At 35.2% G+C, this 5,344-nt stretch overlaps 1 pseudogene; it reads left to right on the top strand.

The window, feature by feature from the left end:
* Positions 1 to 4,097: 4,097 nt before the first annotated feature.
* Positions 4,098 to 5,014, top strand: LOC133045261 (olfactory receptor 5W2-like; annotated as a pseudogene).
* Positions 5,015 to 5,344: the final 330 nt, after the last annotated feature.

The following is a 5,344-nucleotide window of genomic DNA, read 5'->3' as shown; positions in this document are numbered from 1 at the left end:
CAGGATGTAAATGACTAGCAAAATGGACTCAAATTCTTCTCTTCCCAGTCCATGTTATCTCAGAACTTGTCAAATCTGTTATTCAGATGATTTGTCGGACTTTCTGTATTGTAAGTCATGACTTTTAGACACTGCCTTCTTAAAGACTTGACTCAGAAGTGACTTACAATATTTCTGACAAATTTTATTCATAAAAGCGGTTAGAGTGTGGCAAAAATTTAAAAAGAAAAGGTAAAGAGGTACTGTATCTCTGAGGAAAATATGGGAAAAGTGTACAATTTGCTTTATTTTTCCCAAACTATCAATGAGCTCATTGTAGAACTCTTTTAATTTCTAAGTGCTGATTTGGCTATTGATGATTTTTAATGTTATTGTTATTAAATCTGTGAGCAGGTGTGCAGTCTCTTCTTAATTTTGTTGTGCATACATGTACACAAAGTGCCTTTATGAAGCACTTCTGAAACAACACACATATAGAGGGAGAGGGACTGACATTTTGGTCATTCAGCTCATTGTGAAGAGGACTAGTTCTGGGATGCTGGGAAATAGCCCAGTCATATCAGAGATACCAAGATGTTAGATCAAATTTTAGATTCTTTACCATCTGAGTCCCCAGGGAACACATTATTTTAGGAATAAAATAGAACTCTGATGATTTAGAAAAAATTGTCATACCTGTGCAATTTTCTAAATGGGTCATCTTTGCACATATGAGCCATATCTATATTAAATCCCCCAACCAGCTATATTTTATTTATTTTATATCACTTTGATAATAAGAAATACTTAATAATAACTGTTTAGAAAACCCTACTTTTCATCTTCTTGTATCAGGGAGCTTAGGAAATGCAAAATAAGCATTGATCATATCTCTGAGGCCTTAATTGTAGTAGAGAGATTCTCAAATGAACAAAATAAACATAACTCAAAAAAGAGTGCACAATTTAGAGAATGTGAGAGAGTCACAAAATCAGTGAAATATCCTTGGATGATATGTGGTTGGAGGATGGGAATAAGATGATAATTGGTGATGAGGGCTGTCTTGTAAGTTAAGACCCAGAGGGATCGGGTGGAGAGGGAGGTGGGAGGGGGTATCGGGATGGGGAATACATGTAAATCCATGGCTGATTCATGTCAATGTATGGCAAAAACCACTACAATATTGTAAAGTAATTAGCCTCCAACTAATAAAAATAAATGGAAAAAAAAAAAGAAAGTTAGCATTGGAAGGAATGTTTATAGTGTCATTATTCATAACTAAATAGAAATAACCCAATGATCATCTAACTGAAAAATGGGTCAATAAAATGTGTTATAGCCTGAAAATGAATTATTATTCTGTCACTTAATGAAACAAACTTATATGTTCAAGAACATAGATGAACATTGAAAACAGCATACTGAAGAAAAGAAGCCTGACAGAATAAAAACACATACTACATGATTCTGTTTATACACAAGGCCAAGAAAAGGAAGCCATGCCGTATCAGAAAGGAGTGGTTTCCAGGGCTCAGGGAGGGAAGAACGGGGAATGACAGCTAATAAGCTTGTGTTTCTTATTGGAGTGATGAAAATGTTCTGAAGTAGATAGTGGTATCTACTTAAGTGACAACTGAACAATCTTGAAAATATGCTAAAAGCTAAAGAACAGTATACATTAAAAGGGTGAACTTTATTTTATATGCATTATAATTTAATTAAAAAGGTAATGCAAAGTGTAATAATACTCCAAAATGAGATAGTAAAAGATAGTGTTTCAGAAACAAAACGAACAATCAAAAGGAGCTGGAAATGATGGAGGGAGAATATTTTTCAGTTTCATTAGGTTTCCTCTTTGACTAGAGAAGGAGATAGTTTCAGGCTAACTGTGAGGCACACCACAAAGACAATTTGCAGTTTTCATTCTACCATGAATCAATTTGCTGACAATAGTGAAGCAAAAAAGCTTAGCCTTTGCTAAATTGTTCCTGAATGCATGTGGGAATATACAGAAGCAGAAACGTAGTAAAGGAAATATTTGAATAACATCAAAGCCAAAGGACAGTAACACAGGGATTTAAATCCCAATGAATCTGGTTAAATAAAAAGCCATCCAAAAAAAAAAAAAAAAAAAAAAGCCATCTGCCTATTGTTCAGCTAACAAATACCTGCTTGTTTCAGGTATGTTCCTAAATCCTATCTTAAGAAATGTAAGAGAAAATACTTAACTTTTTGATAAAAAAAGAAAAAAATATGTAAATGAAGCATTTTATGCTTGGTTACTCACTAAAATCTGCATCTAATGGCTAGAAATAGTGTTTTCTTCTCATAATTGAAAAGATCTGTCTGCGCTTGTTAATATCCACAATACAACATTTTATCTTATTTTACTATTGGTTTACACAAAAGCCTTTACTCCCTATAGCATTGGGCATGTATATATGAGCTTAAGATATGTTTTGTTGTATTGAAAAATAGTGTAGGTGCCACAATAAAAATAAAAATATGTATAAATGTATCCCCATGTGAACACATGCCATGTTAACTTAGGTCTAAAGACAAAGTCCATAACTTCTACTCTTTCTCCATAAACCTAAATATATACATATGTTCACACATAAATACAAATGTATAACAGAGAGAGAAGTCTATGTATTTTAGAAATATGTATCATCCCTAATCTCATTTCCATTTTATTATATAAAAAGCCATTTAGAATCTAAAGTGGCACAAATACGTGTGATAAATTCTGTTACTATGACAAACCTAGACAGTGTGTTAAAAAGCAAACTCATCACTTTGCTGACAAAGGTCTGTATAGTCAAAGTTATGGTTTTTCCAGCAGTCACATACAGTTGTCCGATCTGGACCATAAAGAAGGCAAAGTGCCAAAGAATTGATGCTTTTGAACTGTGGTGTTGGAGAAGACTGTTGAAAGGCTCTTGGACAGCAAGGAGATCAAACCAGTCAGTCTTAAAGGATATCAACCCTGAATACACACTGGAAGGACTGTTGTTGAAGCTGAAGCTCCAATACTTTGGCCACCTGATGCGAACAGACAACTCATGGGGAAAAACCCTGATGTTGGCAAAGATTGAAGGCAGAAGAAGAGGGCGACAGAGGATGAGATGGCTGTATGGCATACTGAACACGGGTTTAAGCAAACTCCAGGAGATGGTGAGGGACAGGGAAGCGTGGCTTGCTGCAGTCCATAGGGTCGTGAAGAGTCAGACATGATGTGGCAACTAAGCAATGAACAACATTGTCTCTCCTATCATTTCCATTTTATTATATAGAAAAGACATTTAGAATCGAAAGTGATACAAATGTATGTGATTAATTTTGTTGCTTTCACTTCCTCTTAGCTCTTTTTTCCCACTGGTAAAAAAATTCATCCCTGGACAACAACCACACCACAAAGAGATAATGAGCATTGTGGGAAAGCAATAGCAAATTTCTAGAAAACAACTCAGTAATGATTATTTCATGTCTCACCAAAGACTAAACACAACGTGAATTAAAATAAGTAACATAATTCTTTTGTTGCTGTTGTTATTACTAGTCATTGATATACTCACCATGTAGGGAACTAAGTCAAAAACTCTTTAACCAATCATGCTTTTTTGAGAAACACAAAAATTGTAATCTTATGTTTTTTACTCAAGTGAATATTTTCAAGCATTGAAAATATTTCATCCTAAGTGTTAGAGACTAACCTCTCTATCATTGGAGTTTCTTTCATATGGTTTGCAAGAGGTGAAAAAAAGGTATATTTCTCCAGATCTACTCTCTGAGGTTAAAAAAAGAAAAAGTAAGGCTCAGAAAAGAGCTGGTAGAAAGTGACAAACCCTGTGGATGGCATCTAGATTTATATCAATCTTTCAAAAAGGTTTTTCTCAAATTCATTTTATTCTCTCAGAATAGAGGGCTATGCCTCCTTAATTTGTGGAGGCATGACTGGATATTTTTCTGAATATAAAAACAGAATAGCCAAACAAAAATAAAACATGTTCTGCCTTATGATTTTTCACAGATGTGTAGAAGTGTTACACATGAATGTGCCATTTATTTTTTTTCTTGATCAATTTCTCAAGAGTTTGATACAAGATCTAAAAAGAATGGAAGGAGAGAATTGTTCCTCTGTGACTGAATTCATTTTCTTGGGAATTACTAATAACACTGTGAACAAAGTGACCCTATTTACCATGGTTCTCCTTGTTTATCTCATCAATCTTCTGGCAAACCTTGGAATGATAACCCTGATTAGGATGGACCCCCAGCTGCACACACCCATGTACTTTTTTCTCAGCCACCTCTCCTTCTGTGACCTCTGCTATTCAGCAGCAATTGGTCCCAAGATGTTGATAGACCTTTTAGTCAAAAACAAATCAATCCCCTTCTATGGTTGTGCTCTGCAATTCTTGGTCTTCTGTACCTTTGCAGATTGTGAGTGTCTCCTGCTCGCAGTGATGGCCTGTGACCAGTACAAAGCCGTCAGCAGCCCCTTGCTCTATGCGGTCAGCATGTCCAGCAGGGCGTGCTCCCTGCTCATGGCTGGGATTTACCTGGTGGGAATGACAGATGCTCTGATAACACACGATATTAGCCTTCTGCTTATGTTTCTGTGGGTCAAATGAGATTAACCACTTTTTTTGTGATGTTCCTCCTCTCTTGTTGACATCTTGCTCAGACACACAGGTCAATGAGTTAGTGATATTCATGATTTTTGGCTTCATGGAACTGAGTACCATTTCAGGAGTCCTTGTCTCTTATTTTTATATCATCCTATCAGTCTTGAAGATCCACTCTCCTGAGGGGAGATTCAAAGCTCTCTCTACCTAACTGTTGTGGCAATTTTCCAGGGAACTATGCTCTTTATGTATTTCAGACCAAGTTCTTCCTATCATCTAGATCAAGCAAAATGACCTAGCTGTTTTACACCCTTGTGATTCCCATGTTAAACCCTCTGATTTACAGTCTATGAAACAAGGATGTGAAAGAGGCCCTAGAAAAATTGAAAAATAAATGGCTTTAAGTATTTATGTTAGGCATATGTGAATAAACATGCATCCACACACATATAGTGACAAATGATTTATTAAAATTATATGGTAGAATACATGACAAACATAATTTTTCAATTTCTTAAGGTAGTATTACACTAAATCTCAATCTTAAATCTATTATTGTTCCTCCCACTTGTCATGTTTAATTATTTTTCCAGAATTTGTACATGGCATTTAGTTTAAATGAAAAACATTTCTGACTTTTCCATTATGCTAATTTTGTTTAGTTTTTATTCAAACATTGTTTCAATTATGCTGAGACTTACTGTGCGTTTACTCAGTGATCTTTGAGCATGTAG

This window comes from Dama dama, chromosome 23, assembly GCF_033118175.1.
Source record: "Dama dama isolate Ldn47 chromosome 23, ASM3311817v1, whole genome shotgun sequence".
NCBI classification, from domain to species: Eukaryota; Metazoa; Chordata; class Mammalia; order Artiodactyla; family Cervidae; genus Dama; species Dama dama.
This window is presented reverse-complemented; position numbering and strand designations above follow the sequence as displayed.